Below are 18,919 nucleotides of genomic sequence, written 5' to 3'. Positions count from 1 at the left end.
CATTCTGTGATTCTATGATTCTATGATAATAAAAGATCAAACTAGATGTTTGGTTTGATGTTAAGGTACAAAGTAGCATGATAATATCACATCCTTTCTGTATCATTCCAATTGAGAGAACTAGAGGTTTGCTTTCGATCAGACATCAGCTATGTCAGATATTGCAGGACTGCAAATGTTATTATAGTTGATCAAAACATAAAACTTATTTTAATAGCAGCTGTTTTTATTTTAAAGTGGGATTAGGTATTTTTTTCATAATTGATCAATGAACTACCAGTACGTTAGAAACAACAATGCTTATAATAAGTTTTAATTACAGTTTTGTTAAAAGAAAAAAAAGTGTTTTATATAGTGAGAAAGTATGAGTAATGTGAAGTTGTAGAAAAAAAAAGGCTTTAAAATCAACTCTTATTTCACCAAACTGTTGCTAGAATTTCTAGACTTGCTAGAAATGGTTCCAATTTCACTAACCAATGGGGAGGTTAAAAAATGTGTATTTCTGGCACATTGTACCCACTATGATTGTTTCACAGCACTCTTTTGTCTACAGTCTGTAACCTTTGAGTATTTCTTGTACGTCCTTTGGGAAGGAATTATAGTTCTGTTTCATATTTGTAACTCATCTGAATGGCTCTGTCCAGATCTATGAAAAAGTTATTAAAAACTACTGTGCAACAGAACTGCAACCATGACATCTTAACAGAGGATTTATAAATGAGCGTGTTACAAAATAATCTTATGTCTTTTGTTCACAGAATGTTGCTTTCCCTCCCTAAGGCTCATACAGCACATAAGTGAAAAAAATAAGAGAGAAATGTTCTCAGAAAAAGGATGGGAAAAAAGAATCATGTGCGGTAAACTGCTTATAACAGCCAAAGTTTGATATGGACATTTTCATCATGGAAACTGATTGGGAAAACTCTTCAGGGGCATTTGTTCATGCCCTTGCTCCAAAGGGCTAAGCATCTAGATCCTGTCTGTTCTACACCTTCTTTCTAGTTGATGACAAGTCTGAGTTACAATATGTTATGTGTTCATATACTACATAGTCAAGACTCAAGAAATAACTACATCAGACAGTCACAGTTTGCCTCTGCCAAAGACCTGAAGTAGTACTTGGATGACTTCCCTTAGGCAGGCTGTAACCCTTATTTCCTCAAGTGGAAGAATCTACTCACTGTATCTATCCTGTAAACATTTTGACTCATCCTTCAGTGCTCTAGCTCTCCCAGATTCAGTAAAACATCCCAGGTGAAAAATCTAGTGTAAATAGTCTGTACAGATATCCTCTGGCTAAGGGTACAAAGAGAGCTTTCCAGATTTCTTCAGAAGGTTCTCATACAAACGTGGTAAGAGGACAGAGCAGCATAGACTCACCTCTTCGTAGTTTGTTTTGTCATATTGTGAAAAAGCCAGAGTATAAAAATGTAGATAGCATCCTTGCTTATGCCACTGAACCTCTAAATGATCTGTGTAGCTACAGGGGCTATGTATGTTCCATACATCAGCTCTAAAACAGTCCCACAAACATCTTGAAGGCCATATTGCTCCCAAGACCTAACTCCTTATCCATATAGTTGCTTTACAGACATAAGTGCCTTTAATTTCTTTCTGCCCTCTAGATAAGTACCAGCAGAGTCTTTTTGAGGAGTGCTAAGTTCCTTCGTCCATCCAGTGTCTACCACTTAACATTTCCAAAAGACCTTGGATTTGACCGTACCAATCTCCTTGCATGTGCAGGGCCAGTCCTTGCTGCAAAGTAAACCATTCTTAACTATTCCTTAGAAAAGAACAAGCTATTATTTTCAAGAGAAAGGATTTAAGTTTTGCAGGAGTTGCTCATAAGCCTTACCTGCTGCTGAGAATAAACTGTGTAGACAGGATGCTTATCTGACTGGAATCTCTGTTTGAACAACATTTGGAAGGTGATGTAAATGTGCTCTGGGTGGCTGCTGTGTAAGAAGAGGAAAGTGAGGAAGACAGTCATGGTCTGGCCTTAATTTTGTTGGAAGGGGGTCATATGTGACTGCAAAGAATTGTCTGAAAAATCTTGTAGTCTGAGTGAGGTCTAAAATAAAACAAACATATTTTATATGCACAGAGGAAAAGAGGAAAGCATTGCTATGTAAAGGATGATTTGTATTCAGGTTCAATCACTGTTCCAACTAGGATGTGGCATCCCACCTCATAATGGCAGTCATGAAGATTTAAAATAAGTTTACCATCAAATAATACACCAAAGATTTAATGCAAACCTGTATTTGATTCAAATTACTCATGCTGTGGTAGTTTAAACATGCATCCTTCTTTATATGGGCTTGATCAAAACTGGCAGGCAAAGTACAAAGAGCAATGTCAATTAAACTCTATGGGTGGAGAGGAATGTATAAAACATAAATGAGAAGTAGCAGTATGGCAGGGATTCTTGCCATTTATTGTTTAGCAATGGTTGATGTGTAGTTCAGATGGACACTTCATCTGTGAGGTGATCCTATAATCAGATTCACACAGGAAATGCATAATTTTCAGGCATCACGTGTCTGCTCTCCCTCAGGATAAAGCATACTGGGACGGACTGGTTTAAATCATGACGGATGTCACTCTCTCCATTCCTAGGAAAGGAAAATCACTGCAAGTGCCACACACAGATACTTCAGTGGGGCAAATTGCTGTGATTTTAATGTAACCTACAGACATGTTTACTCACCATGTCCCTAGCTCAGTTTGTTTAAAAGTTGTAGCTCAGGATTTTTTCTTGCAGCTATTTGGTGGGATGAAAGATGGTTGTCATCTGAACAACTGAACACATTCACATGTTTTCAAATTATCTTTGATCGTGTAAGTAGGGAGCTATGTGCACATTGAGTTTGGAGCAAAGTACCTAGTGTCACAGATGTAGTAAAGGTAAATCACTGTGCCCAACAGATGTTGGGGGACTCATCCTCTGAGGACCCTCATTCAAGCATCTTGTGTAATGAAAAATAGCACCCATGCTTTTTCCTGGACAGGGAAGCAAGGGCTGCAGACTTCAATACAGGGAAAATCTCAAGTACACAAATATACAGATTTGTGTGTTTATATAGATACAGGCATACAGATATATTTTTCTACTAGGAAAACAACCAACTGCTTTAATAAACTGCTTTCATTCTGAGATCATAATCACTCTTGCATGCATATGTCACACACACAAAGGGATGGAGACAACTGGATCTCTAAATAGAAACGTACACATTCTGGCTGTTTTTGGCTCTGCTTTTCTCTCCAAGCCTTCCAGGCAAATGGCAGCAAGGCTCTGACTCTTTCCAAGCAAGCCTCCTGAGGCTTGTTTACCTGAGTTCAAGTCTCTCACAGGGATCACACTAAGCTGAGCTACCTAAAAATCTGCCCTGCATCCTTCTGATATCTGTGCTGGGTATGTGAACAAGATTATGTTACCTTCTTGAGGTAAGCCTAAGAGTTATGTCATGTGTTTAAGGGATATCAATAGTGCATGTGAAGTGTGCGTACTCCTGAAAGCAAAAGGATTGCATTGTGACATGAAAAATTATAGGAAGCACCAGCCTCAGGTTTCCTCAGCCCCACTGAGCAGTTTAACAAGGCTTCATGATGCATGTCACTTCTCCTGCCATGCCTGTAGGACACATTGCGTGTCTTTATTCCTTGTGCATACTATACTGCCTCATCTGTAATTATAAATATATGTTTAGTGTCACTTCAAAGCCTCCCCTTGACAGGGGTGTTCCCTTTTCAGGGATTTTGAATCTCAGACATTCTTTCTTCAGAAACTCCAGAGGAGGGTGTGATAGCCTCCTGCTGACAGTTACCTTTGTTCAAAGAGACTGCTAGAGAAAACCCATTGCAATGCAGAAGGAAAATTGATGTTTGCGTCACCCATTGGACATGCATTTGCTTCGATAACAAGAGGTCATTTTCTATGCTTGGCAGTTTTCTCACCTGGCAGATATTTAATGATGGGTACAGACAGCGGATTTGTAAGACATGAAAAGGTTAGCAGTAGTTTAGACTTTCCAGCAAGTAAGTCTGATGAACAAAAAAAGACCTCCTCCTGGCTGTGCTGGTTCATCGTATATATTTTATATAGTCCAGCTGCAGAAACTGGAACTTGCCTAACCCAGTTATTCCTTTTGTGACACTTTCCTGTGAACTGGCTGGGTTTTTTTTAGAAGTATTCATCTGCTAGTTTATCATATTATTATATTACAGTACCATCTAGAGGTCCCAAATGGGATCAGGGCTCTGCATGGTATGTGTAGCATGCAGTTGTATTCTGGGAGATAAAGTGTGCAAACTGAGTAGATGAGAGAAAATAGGAATTATTGTCCCTGTATTATACATTTCATATGTCCCTATTCTGTAAATTTTACATACAGTAAGATGCATACAGTTAGCCAAGAAATACAGACCTGAGAGATCTGTCATTTAGGACAAGACTGTACTGCTTTTAAGGATAGATCATTGCCCTACATAGAATCTACCAGGAATCTATTGGATTTCTGACTGTCCAGCAGCTATCAAGAACTCTCAGACAAAAAGACTGCTGTGTGGATCAGAACAACTCAAACACATCCAGTTATTTCCCAGTTACTTCCTCTGGACTGGCCAAGAGACTGAGCTGGGACGTGAACAAGGTCTGCTGTTAATCACAAGGCTCTTCTGCCATCTTACTGTTCATTGGTCATAGCCAACCAAAAATGAGAAAAACATTATCTGTCAAGCTTTCGTCTTTTTTGTAAGAAGCTCATATTTCTGAAATACTTTTCATCTTTTAGAATTTATTAAGATATTTCTGAGAGGATGTGTATCCAGATCCTTAGTCCTTGACCTAAAGAAAGGGTTTTCACCGACTTCCTATGAAGTCTGCAACATTGCTGAAGATGGCACTACTACAAACCTGAATTCATAGCACATTTGAGCTATGGTTTAGGATTAATATAAGGAAGTAGAATCCTTAAGTAGTTTTAAAAATCTTTATGCAGACAGATTAAGCATTACCCCCCAAGAAGGCAGCAAAGCAGTAGTTGATCCTAATGGAGGTAAACTAACACAATAAGTTAGTACAAAAGACCAGATCCAAATCACCTAATTTAGGTAGAGCAGCACCTAGCTACAAGCTACTTCAGCTCCAGGAAGATGTGCCAATGCATCTAAATGAGACTGAATGAGATAAGTGTCTCTGAATGGCAATCTAGAAAGCTGGTATGTTGGGTGGGAGCTATGGAAAGACAAATTATAAAACACACTAGATGCACAGGGGGAGAACTCTTCCTGCTTTAGGAGATCAGGCACTTTCATTCACGTGGCAATTAGAATGACTTGCTGAGATTATAGGTGAAGAGAGATGTCAGCATGAGAGAACAAAAAAGGACAGAGAAAAAGTGGTAGAGAAAAATGTTAGACCTTAATGTTAGGGCATGTGCATGGAAAGAAAAACATCCTTAGGACATTACAACCCAGAAACTGCCTTCAGTTTGTCAGGCATTCATACCAATGTCACATTCCTCCCTTCTGTTGAAGATGGCTTGCTGCATGGCTGGAAATGCAAAAGTCACAAGGCCAGGAAGGATGGCTAGAGCAAGGGCAGCCCAGCACTAAAGTCTAGGAAAGCAGAGCTCTAGACTGTCCCTTTATTTCTTGCCCTTTTCCTGCTCTGTATATACTACAGAGCCTGGAAGGATGCACTTTATTGACAGCATAAAGGTGCCCTGAGGATCTAGTGGTGCTGAAAAGAAGGTAACCTGGGTTTTCTTCCAGAACTTAAATACATCCCTGAGCCAGGTTGTCAGGGTCTACTTCAAAGAATCTAGACTGGCATTTTTTTAAGTAGTCAAAGTAGCAGAAGTATCTATACTGCAGTAGGATTGAGCTGACCTGTGCCTTAGATTTTCTAAACGTCCTCTCCACCTCAAGTGACTGTCATTAGTTTTGTCATTTGATACTTCCATCTTTGGATTTAGGTTGGCATTGAGTTAGAAAGTTCATCCCATCTCCTAGTCAAATGCTTCACTAACTAATACATGATTTAATATAAGCATCAGCTGCAAAAATATCATCATCCCAGCTTTAATGAAGACACAAAACTGTTGGCCACATAACATAAGGAAACATGTTAAATACCAAGAGAAAATATTTGCTTCAGTCTGTTCCTCTGTTCAGGCTTTGACAATGTGCAGCACAAAGCACGTCCTGGAGGCAGTAATTCCACAGGAAAACATGATTCTTTTTTGGGGATTGTGACAAGAGAGGTCCAAGAATTTGTAGCCTAGCATCCTGCTTTTGCAACATTTCTGAGGTTTCACATTGTGACACTTTGTGTTACCTGCTCTCATTTGAATCTAGCAAGAACTGTGAATGTTCAACCCCTTCTGATGCCAGATGCTTACATACTCAACCCCCTGAACTGTGTCTTGAGCAATAGACTGTATTGCCTTGTTTTGTTGTGGGGTTTTTTTTGTTTTTGTAAACGTGAAGGTGTTTTTGTGAGCTGGCACAGCAGGATGCAGAAACAAGCAAGGAACCACAGATAACATTCCAAGAGTAAATTTATTCTTGTTACCTCACGATCTAGGGGATCTCTGAAACAGACCCTGGGCAGAGGCATGCAAAAGGGGATGTGGCACTGCAGCTCTCCACAAAGCAAAAAGACCAAGGCCTCAAACCTGCTACTTTTATCTGTACATCAGGGATTGTATTTTAGGCACAATTTTCTACGGTGTTTCAATCTTTGCCACAGCTGGGCAGGAATCTCAAGAATGTCTGATAGCTGCCTCTGAGTCCATCACAAGCCTGTTTTATCTAAACAGGGACATTCTACTTGCTGAGCACACAGAGCTAAGTAACAATTAGCATTGTTGATATATGTGGTTTTTGACACTCCAGCTGCAAGTCACTTGAGCATGTATACAACCCTTCTCACCTGTCTTCCATTATTTTCCCACAGCTGGAATCTACTATGGTTTCATTGGCTACATCTCGTCTCATCTCTACATATCTATTAACAAGGTGTCCCAGATATCTTATACACTTCTGATCACCCCTTATTCATCAGCATGAAGAGGGAACTTGTTCCTTCTGTTATAGCACATCAGGGTGTTTGGGGACATCTAACAAGACTGACTATATTGGCATATGTTTAAGGAATGTAGCAAAACTACACAACCACTCTTCCCTCTGGACTGGAGTGGCCTTAGAGTACATGGGGGTGAGGAGGGCTGGGGGTGCCAGTGTGAGAGGCAAGAAAGTACAACAAAACCTCCATGCTGGATCCAACTCTGATCTCGTAAGATCTATGGAAAACTTGGGCTGTTAAGATTTGCTGTTAAATATTTGTTTTCTAAAAAGAGGACAGGAGAACTCTCCACTAAGGTGAAATCTCATAGGACTCTGACAATTTAAGCTGTAGACAAGGAACTATGAATGAAGAAAATTAGATGCTATGATTAACTTTTACAGGAAGTGAGACTGATCTTGAGGAAAGAAATTACTTCAAGTTCCTGTGGCCCAACACCGCAGATATCGTATTTTGAGGTATCTATCTTTAATGAAAGAAGGATGGTGTTAGACACTCATCACCTATGTGACTTTTGACCTAAGGTCCAAAGACCTATTCTCCAGGGCACTCAGCTCTATTCAAATTGCCTGTAAGAGCAAACTGCAGCAGCTGGCTTCATGCCATTGTACCTGCCCCAATGGAGGCTAAATACTGTATTGTTTGACTGACCTACATATCACTACAGAAGAGAAATGTTCCCTGCTACAGTTTCTGCCAAGTGCTATAGAGCTCTGATTGGACAGATGACTGATGGCAAATGCACTCCTAATAAAGCCAATGCTATTAAGTTAGAAAATGAGGCTGCTGTCATGTATGAGTGGTGGCAGAAGCATTTCTAGCTTAACAAGGTCTGACAAGACCTCCTCAACATGCTCAAATGAAATCAATGTCAACACCTAATCAGTAAAGCAGGTAATGGATTATTTAAAAAAAAAAAAAAACAAAAATTAAACCACAGCTGCATTAGCTCATTTGGAAAGAAGGAACATGTGACTTTTACAGATAATGTAAAATATTTTAACAGTTGTCACATCTGCTAGGTTAAAGGAGAAGCTACTTTAACCTGAACAGCTGTGATGTGTACTGCGGCATGGTGGCAGAATGTAGGGCACGTCACAAATCCATGGACAAAGGAATTTGCAAGCTTTATCAGTCAGTGCTTGGGTTTGCATAACAGGTTGGCTCGATGAAATATACATGAACAGCATCTGTTTCTGCTTTTAAGACCACACTGTGCGATGTGAACCATCACCCACTGGATTGAAGCTGGATGATGGGATGAGAATCCAGCATTTCAATGAGCAACAGAAAAAGTACTTGTTGTCATTGCTGGGAAGCTAGTGAATCAGGCTGAGAGGAGTGTAGACAAATGGTTTGAATTCGAGTATTCTTAGACTCTAGAGAGACTAGAACCGTAGCTAACAATCTCAGTAGGGACTGGATAGCTCTATAGCTCTTTTGCACATACATAGTTACTATAATGGAACAGAATAAGTCCCTTGCCTTAGAGTGTAGTCACTGCCTCACTAGTAGAAGTGCTGACACAAGAGGGTTCTTATGCCTCTCTCTGCAGCACCTGCAGTGAGTCAGACCAGGTCAGTGGACTGGGTGAGTCTGAGTTTGGTAAGTCTGTGTGAGTCTGAAAGCTGAGTCTGATACAGTGTGCCTACTCCTAAGAAAGAAAGTGCTTTAGAAAACAGCCCTGGGTGTCACCATCTAGCTAGACTGGAGGAGTTGATCCTTCTCACCAGAAAAAAAATGGCGATGTTCTGCAGTCCTCTGCAATCAGTTCCTGACCTCTCCTTTCCTCCCTATCCAAAGTTGCCCGTGTGTCTTCCCTTTCCAGTTCCCAGCACTGCAGTGCTAGCAACAAATCCTTTCTCCAGCACTCCCATGCTCTGTGTTACAATAGGCTCATGCCTCACCACTGGACCAGAAAATCTGTGAGGCCAGCTTCACTTTCACACCAGTTCAAACGAGGAGGGACTCCACCACAGTTGGCTCAGTTGACAAGCACAGAACTAGAGGATGTGAAATGAGAAATGAGGCCTTTTCATCTTCTCTTTTAACTTCTCCACACTGCTAAGAAGAACCACTGGAGACATGGTAGTGTGTGTAATGTGCAAGCCTGAGGCCTTCATGGGCGAGCTCCCCTGCAGTTACTCATCTGACCTAACACAGGGATGGAGTGTTTTGAACATAACATCGTTGCTACATTTTATTGGATCTTCACGTGTCATAAAGTATCATTCAGTCATCAAAAAAATGGTCTTTATTAATAGACCAGGAGAAGGGGAATGACAAAGTTTTCCTTCTTTACAATACCACTAACCACTTGTTTCCAGTCTCCAAAAGTAAGAAACTCTCATTATCTTATTAGTGCGACTAGTAGCGCTGGGAAACTGATCATCAATCCAACCCTTTCTCCCGTAGCCTCTCAGACCGCGTCAGTCGCCCACCGCCGTCTGCCGTTGGCCGCCGTGACCCCGCGGCCGCCGCCGCCGCGCTCGGCTGCAGCCCGGAGCGCGCCCGCCGCCGCGCCAGCAGGTGGCGCCGCGGCCTCAGCCTGTGGCGGCGGCGGCGCCCCCGCCCGCGGGTGTGGGGCTGGGAGCGGAGCGGCAGGGCTCGGGCGCTCGCGCGGGCCCGGCGCTGCCGGCGCCCGACTGCCGGCCCCGGGGAGCGCCCACCGCGCCGGCTCGCTGCGCGGCCGGGACTAGGGGCGACCGAGCTGGCTGGGAGCGAGGGAATCGTAGAATCGTGGACGGTCGGGGTTGGAAGGGACCTCCAGATCAGATCCCCGATCAGGTCGCACAGGAACGTGTCCAGACGGGTTATGAAACCCTCCAGGGGAGACTCTACATCCTCCCTGGACAGCCTGTGCCAGGGCTCCCTCAGTCTAACAGGAACGAAGTTTCTCCGCATGTTCAAGTGGAACTTTTTGCGTTACAGCCTGTGTTCATTACCTCTAGTCCTCTCACTGGGCACTAGGGGAAAAAAGTGCCACCCCATTCCCATGCAGAAGTGTGATGGCATGGCTTGCACTGTAACATCCAGGGCAATGAATGGCTTAGAAGAGGGCTGACTTCATGAGGTCAGGTGGGCGATGCAGCAGACATTGGCATTGTGTATTTTGTAAGAATGCTCTTATGCCTACATGTGCTATTTTGTGACACGTGCAGTGTGAGCAGCTACTGAATGAACTGAAGAGGAAGAATACCGTGGCATGGTCAACGTGCTCCAGACAACATGAAGGCACTGGGATTGGTTGACTCTTCCCAAAGCAAGAGGAGTAACTCCAGACACAAGGGACCCTAGCCTACACTAAGCCAAATGTGCATCTTTTGGGGCAGACAGGGGCCCTGTTGTAAGTAAATTATCTGGGAAGCAGCTTCACAGCTACAGGTTTCAAGTCTACAGTGGATAGCTGGTGGCCGTTGTTAGCATACTTGGAGAAATAGAGGATGGGGCCAAAATCTAGGGTTGGGTGGTACAGGTGTCCTAACAGTATGGTGTGGAAGCTACACAAGAGGCAAACAGACGAGGCTCTTAAGAGGTGTGTTGGCCAGTCTGGCCTGTAACCATGACAACTGGACTGCCATTTTTCATACAGCTTAAGGAATTAAATTGTGTTTGGATAGATGATGAAAAGAGGGATTAATTTGTGCTAGAACAGATTAGTTCTTGGCATAAATATGAAGATAATTTTGTTGTAGTGTGTTGATCAGAGTTGATACACACCAGTGGAACCCAATAAAAGATCTGGTTTATTATGCTCCTAGCACCTAGATTTCATAACTCCAGAGTTCCGTCCAGATCCTCTGCAGGTGCTCTGTCTCCCATCAGCACTTCTCCCTTCTTTCTAACCTGTGATTTCTGGTTACTTCAGACTAGTTCTTTGAAGTGAGGGGAGCAATATCCATCGTATCTCAGATTTCACCCATTATTTTGTGAGCTGTCCGTGCTGACCATTTCATGCTGACCACTTCATGCTTCTCAGATGGTGCTGCCTGTCATGTGGTTAAATGAGGAATACCACATACATGTTAATAATCCAGAACCTTGTGTGTTATTCTAGATTTTTTGAACGTCCCTCTTTCTTCAGGAAATTGTTTACTTTCCCCTCCATGGATGGCAACTGGAGGGCTTCTCACAGCTTGCTCTAAACTGGGTATTAAAGAGACATTTCATTTTGAGTATATTAACAGATAAGTCATGGATGTCTGGAGCAACAGAGTGAGATCCCCACCACAAGAAAAGCAAAAGATTTAATATTTATCTGATCAAGAATTTGTTTTCCCTCTTTTCTGGGGAGTTTAACTTTCTTGATTATATGATTCTCGATTTTCAGATAGAAAAAAATATTGTGAATTCCTCTTAGTTTTGACCATAGCAGGATTTTTCCAACTCTAGGTTGCCTTTCTGACTATGTAACCTGCCATGGATGTGCATCCAACCCAAACCTCACCCTAGAAACTCCACGGGTCTTCTCCTTAATATGACATCAGTCATATGAGAGGAAAATGCTGAAATCCTCAAGAAAAAACGGTGGCCAAGAGTGGTTCATGGCAAATAAGCCAAAATTCATCCAGGCAACAGGCTACTCCTTGCTTGGGTTCAAATTTCTCAAGGAAAAAAACCCAACAATGAATACCACCACTACAACAAAAAAAATAAACAAACAAACAAAACAAAAGGGGGGAGGGGAAACAAAACTAGTATCTTAGGAGTGCCCTAAATTAATTATCCCATGTGAGAATGTTCCCTCACTGCCATTATCCCTCCTGTCCCCTCCTCACACCTGATGCTAGAATTTGGTTCTTATTTTATGTTGCAGAGAAGCATTGGGCCTGTTTTGCATGTGCAAACTGACTGCAACTGGGCTGTCAAGAATGAATCCTGACATGGAAAATTAATCATTCATTTTCCTATGTAATCACAAAATTGGGTGATGAAAGAGTTACAGTAACTATAGGTGTATTTTATTAGATTGTTTCATAGTAAAATCTTACCTGGAAATTAAATTCCTGAGAGTATGCATGAAGTTGGAAAGATGCCTAAATGACTTTGAAGAAACCCATCAAGTTGAATAGTAGTATATCAAATCAAGAAAGGAATATTTAGTGAGAGCATGACTTGTCATCATTTCACACCTTCACTTGTGATCCAAGGGAATACAATACACATCATGGACACTTTCAAATGACACTGCGTTACAAAATGTTGCTAAAACGAGAATGAGGTAATGTAATCCAGAGAGATTAAAATGTGGGCAGAAATTAATAATATGATTGAGCAAAAATCCCCAACCAACATGAAGATATTTATGAAAAAAAGAGAGAAAAGAATGGACAGTAAAAGTTGGGCAAGCTGGTGAACTAAACAGGGTGAATTTGCCCTTTCACTATAGTCTAGAGCGTGATAACCGATCTATATATTTGCTTACATCATAAAGTCACAATAGCTCTCGTGTCGTCCTACTCTGCTACCACATTGTGTTAAATTCAGGAAAGTATCAGAACTATAGGAACAAACTGAAGAAACTTCAGGAAAGATTGACAGAAGTAATCTGAGATTTAGTAGAAAAGAGATATTTACTTATATCAATAAAACTGCATAAAATGTAAGATGCCTTTATGAGGATTTATCCTTTGGCATGTGTCTTTTCCCTAGTAAAGCCAGAAAATTGTAAAATATAATCCTATATGTATAGAATAGACATCTAGACTGTTCTCAAGACACTGCCAGCGAGACTCATAATCCAAGCATGGGACACGATTTCTTATTGCCTTTGTGTTTGCCTCCTGTCTAATTTTGAAGGTGGAGTATTCTATCATTGGTGACTGAAAGTACAAGCTTGCAACAGGGGACTTTTAGTCTGTGAATTCCATACAATAAAACAAAAGTGGCAAAACAGTATTTCCGTTAAGCCCATATTCATTTCCAGGAGGAATAAGTCTATCAGGAGATAAAAGAAAATGAGCACTTTTTTAGAGTTTGTGTGCATTACCTACATGGGTTTGTTTTCATCACATAACCAGTGACTCACTGACAGCATTTTGCCAGTGAAACTCTGCCACGACCATCCCTTGGTGAAATGATTGGCAATTCTGGGAGAAGAGGCTCTGATGAAATGCTTACTGTGCTCCACATTGTATCCTATCAGGTAACGAGACTGCACTATTACCGTACTATGATAGAGGATGATGATGGTAGTGAAAGGTAAGATACAGGTTTGTGGCTTTGCAGTGTGAGAAAACAAAGCTGTTTCAATAGTGGCATTATTCAGAGGTCACAGGTGATGCCATCCATGAAAGAGGGGAGTCTGCACTTCACAGGTAAAGGAGGCTAAACTCAGTCCATGACACTATAAAATGTGTTGGTGACAGTTTAATCAGTCTTTCTCAAATACTTGAGTTTTGACCTATAAATGAATCTTTAAAGGAGTTTGCATTAATACATTAACATTGTATTAATATCAATAGCTTGGACTTCCAAGATTGTTAGCCAGTTCCTTCTCCCACATTGTTTGACTGTAACACACTTATACTGCTTTTGCTTACAAGTACCTGTGGCCATACTAATGTCCTGAAGCACCCAAGTCACACTGGGTGCTCCCCATGCTCATGTTCACTCTGCAATAGGCTGTCCAATTAGCACACTTATCTGTTGTGAGGCATTGATAGCAGGATCCCAGTAATACGTTATCCCTCTTTTATTTTTTAAAGCATTCTCATTTAGATCCCCAGATCTGATGAAAAAGCAAGCACTGCATTGGCAAATCCAGCATTTCAGTGCATTCACACATAGAAGGCAGCATTGTCTTCCATCATCTATCTCAACAGAATACAATATATTAGTAAATGACAGAAGAAAATTGATTAAATGAATTTCCACATCAGTGATCTGCTTGAGCAATTTTATTTCTGGCCTAAGGTACCCAGAGACTACATACAGTAGCCACAAAGTTAAAAGCTAAAATTTGTTGCTATTATGATGTCAATAATTGCTGGGCTATTTCACAGCTCTCTCTTTCTTGCATCCTCACTGCTTCCCTTCCAGCTTCCCTTAGCCAGTACTGCTGTATCAGCTGAGGACTGAAATGCTGGTGGTTTACACCTGAGTGGGGAGCACTGGGACCAGCAATTGCAGGTTTCCCTGACTATATTTGGGAAATACACATAAATGTTGCACCACAGACTCTTCTGACCTACATGGGAGTCAGCATTATTCATTCCTTGAAGAGTAGGGATCTGCGAGAAATGAGGAAATGTTAATTATGCAGATCTCTCTTTTTTACACAAATGAATGTGATCAGATTTTGCAGGTGAAATATGAGTGAATGCTGGTGGCTATGAGGCTGTGGGGTGGAAAAAAGCCAGCTACCACCTTGAACCTACACATTGCTTCATCCTGGCTCTGCCCCTGCACTTGGTCTGCTTGTGTGATTGCTGGATCAGTGACTGCTGCAGCGAGGACTTGCCAACACCATCTCATTTCTACATGCCCTAAAAGAACAGGCCATGGAGATTCCTTTGTAATGCCACAGATAGACATAAACAGATGCTCCAAACAGATGTAATCAAACACAGATGTGATCTGAAGATTCCCAGGCAGGCTTTGGGGTCTAGCCAAACTACACATAGCACAGACTAACACCAAAATGGAAATGTGTCGAGGGGCTCACCCTTCCACCCTCCTGATGCTGCTTAGCAAAGCAAGCTAGGTAAGGCAGATACAAACATGCATGAGCTACTCAGGAGAATCTGGATCTTGGGGCAACTAGGCTGAGTCCAGTGCACTGTGGGATGAACCCCATTACCCCCCCCAGGTAGTGCCCACCCCTGTCTCTGCCCCTGGCCAGTTCTGACTGCAGGACTGCAGACACTGTTGTTTGTGGAGGATCTTTATTGTAGTAGAGGATCCTGTCAAGGCCAGTTGGGTTTTTTTTTTTAACCAACGTCTACCTAAGCAGCCTGCTCTTCCACTGTCACCTTTTCTTTCTAGTGGGTGGTAAGCAAGAAGGGGTAGGTGAGTTTTCTGTAACTAGCAGAAAGGGCAGCAAAGTCATTCCTATTCATATAAAATAACACTTATCCCAGAGCACATTCATTGAGGGGAGGCTGAAGAGGTTTTAAAGGGAAGAAAATAGAAGAGTTAGTGTCAGAAATGAAGAGTGGGGAGAATGGATCTTTTTTTCCATGTCATCCCTGTTTCTGGTGCTGTCATTGGGTTTCCATTGGTTCCCCAGGTCTCCTTTTCCAGAATCTTCTGGTTCTCCGTCTTACAAAAGAAAAGGAGAATGCTGGAGGATTATGTGGAGGACAGGTCATAAGGTGGACAGGGACAAAAAACAAGAATGCTTTTACAAGAAGAGCAGTGTCACCTAGAGCAAGTCTCAAAACTAGAAGTGTGTGCCTGGTGGGGGCAGGGAGAGCTGGACCCATATCAAGGAAATTTTGACTCAAGAGTTTCATTTAAGATCCTAGAATGTGGGGGTGGAAAAGAAAAAATCCTCAAGATGTAGTTATCTTAGCAAATGCAACGTAAATTTCTGTGGCAGAGAAGTAATCACTTCTTAAGTTGACTCATGCTATGGGCTCGATCCAAAGTCCATGGAAAAACTCTGACTGACTTCACAGATCCTTGGGGTGTAGGTGGGAACTTTGCCACTGTCTTCAAAATGAACAGGGCCAGGCTTTTGCTCTTAGCTGAAAAACTAATACAAGGAAAAGGCAAAAACCCTTTTCAAATGCTTTAGAAGTAATTTATTATTTTCATTTCTGTGGCTACACCATGGTTGATAACATTAAACACTCACATGCCTAAGTTTTAGAGCACATTGTGCCCAAATATTAATTTTACACACCTCTGCTTACAGGCTTGTTGTAAAAATAGTCACTTAAAAAAAAAAAAAAGTTGTCATATAAAGATTGCATAAATAGAAAGCAACAGGTTAAAGAGCACTTTTGAGTCCTTTATGATTAAGATAAATTGTTTCCTGGTTCGTGCATGCAAACAGTTTGCAATTTAGAGGAGCTGTTTTAGCTAGTTTTTCTTACAGAAGTGAGCTGGGTGACAGTAGCTACGATTTCAACAGACAGGCAGGTGGGGATTTTTTCAAAAACTTGTACCAGTTAATTTGAAGATGCCATGAATGTATCAATAGGAAACATAAAGTAACAATATGGACCAAAGTCCATACTGCCTGCAGAAACAGCAATGAGAATCTTAACAACCTTTCTATGTAAGACATTGAAATAGTTGAAAAGATTTGGAGAGCTCTTTTGAAATGGAGGAGTCGTTTTAAATTTACATTTGCATTTGTATTAACGTACAGTATATATATACAGTAATATTTTCAGAAAACAGCTGAGATTTAAAAACATACGATTATGTGAACAAAGAAAAACAAAAGTGGATTCACAAGACCTTCTGAGATTTTTTAATATCCCATTGCTTTAACTTTATTTAGATTTTCCACCTCTATAAATAGGTAACACCAAATCAAACTGGTTTTGACCCGAGCTGCCCTTGTCACCAAAACTGTCCTTGGGAAGGACTGACTTCCATCGATGCCAGGTTCATGTAGGGCTGATTTGAGCCCTACGGATGGTTTGCGTTCAAGAATGCCCTGTAAATATAAACACCTCTCACGACTGGAGTACATTTAATGACCAAAACGTGCTAATGCGGTGCTGATGACATTCGCCGTTGCATTACATTCCTTATAAGGCTACTGCTGCTCGATCCGGCCCAGCCGAGCAGCGATCCCTCCCTCGCCCTCCTCGCTGCCCTCTCGTCTTTGCTTCGAGTAAAATAACCTCAAGCGAAGGTGTGCTTTCCCTCCTCGAGGTGCAGGCAGCTAGGAGCCCGCTGCACACACGCTCTCTGCCCGTGCCTCACCGTTGGTAACCAGAAACGCCGGCAAAAGTGTGGGCAATCCCACCTCTTCCCCTAAAACTCCTGCTCCTCCGAGCTGCGACGGTTTTGTGGGGAAACAAACAAACAAAAAACAAAACACGGAGAAAAGTAAAATTAGGACACCTCTCCGTAGCCCTACGCCGCCGCGGGACGGAGGAGAGAAGATCCGACGGGGTCCGTGCGCCCGCCGGGCACGCCTAGGGTGGCGACTGCAAACGGGACACGCGGGGGCAGCGCTCAGGCGTGCGCGGGGCGCGGCCACGCGTGTGCCGCCGACCTGCGCTGCGGGGCAATACCTTCCGTCTGCCGGCTCGCAGGGCAGAGCGAGGAGCGGGCGGGGGGGGGCGCCGCGGAGGCCAGGCGGGGTTTGGGGGGTTAACAGCTGGGGCAACCGCCCCCAAGGCACAGAGGGGATGATGGGGGAAGGAGAGGGGCGGCCCCCGAGGCCGCTGCACCTGCCCCGGCCAAGGAAGTGCTTTTAATTAAGCGCGGTAATGGCCTCCCCCTAGGCCAGAGGGATGTGAGTCAAGTGCTTTTGCATTCCCGGGCGGGATCCTTCCTTCAGAGAGGGCTTTGCCTGAGCTACTAGGGCCCCATGAAAGCCCCCGGAGCCCCGGCCGATGGAAGGCCAGGGGCTAGCCCCAGCTCCCCCCATCTTCCTCCATCACCTCGAAACCGCCTTACTCTCCAACAAGTCCCAAATGGACAGAAGACAAAGCATTCCCTCTCCTATTGTCACATTTCGGGAGAAAATTACACATTTCCCGGCGTAATGGCTCTTTCCCCCACCTCTGCGCCTTCTATGCTTGATAAAAAAGAAAAAAAAAAGAAAAAGAAAAATCCCAGCGAGGCCCCTTGGCCGGCCCAAGGTAGATCGGTGGCTTTCGGCAGGGCCTTCGCGGGTCTCTGGACTGCCAGTGCCTCCTCGGGCCGCCTTTGGCCTAGGCACGTCGGCTCTCGCCCCGTCGCGGTGCGCCCGGCGGGCAGAGTTTGTGTCTCTGCTGCCTGCATCGCCCAGAAGCCGTTTCCGAAGGTGTCCTGGCCATGAGAAGAGAAGGGGGAGCCTGCCCCAAGGGGAGGGTAAGGGGAGGCACAACAGCCTGCCGGGAGCTGCCCCCGCCAACATCAAAATGACACGCAGGGCTTTGTCGGCTTGGTTGGCCCCTTTGAAGCGGCATCTTTGGAGGACTGCAAGAAAAATACTGTCTTGCAGTCACTGTAATCCACGGTTTTCATTTACTATTATTCAATCAGGATTTATCTCTGTTTTTTTAGGAGGCTACTTTTCCAGGACTGTTACTCGATACTGATCCATTAAATCATTCCAGCTGAGAGATTAAATGTATGATTTGCAACCAGCTGGATTTCTTAAATGGTGTCTTCGCCTCCCTTCAGCGTATGAGCAGACACGACGAGAAAACACTTTGCTTTGGCATGGAAACCCGCACATTTGCCCGAAGATTACCACACAGAGTTCATTCAATGCCAACAGTATTCTCTTCCTTTCTCTTCACCAGATTAGATTTCCTTCAGCCATAAAATGCCTCCAAAAGCGAGATACCATCGAAATGGCAACATGCCAACTGAGCGGGTAGGCAGCAGGCTTAAGCCTTCTCTCGCACTAACACTACAGCCCTTCTCTGCCCTTCGCAGGGCTGTCCCGGCTCCGGTGAGACCCAGCACACGGCGCGGCCACCGGGGAAGGGGAAGCAGATGCTGTGGTCCCCTCGCGCTGCAGACCGATCATAGGGGCATTTTGTGGCTTCGAAGGGCGGTGGAGGTGAAAGGCGGGCAGGGGAGCCTGCGTCCTGCAGGCACTGCTCCCCGTCGTGCTGCTCGACGTCTGGCCCGGTGAGGGAGGGCTTCGGGCTTCCACCTCCCTTTCCCAGACGCCGGACATGCGGATATTACCGAAAATCCTTA

Source organism: Colius striatus, chromosome 2, assembly GCF_028858725.1.
Source record: "Colius striatus isolate bColStr4 chromosome 2, bColStr4.1.hap1, whole genome shotgun sequence".
Taxonomy (NCBI): Eukaryota; Metazoa; Chordata; class Aves; order Coliiformes; family Coliidae; genus Colius; species Colius striatus.
Note: the sequence above shows the minus strand (reverse complement) of the source record.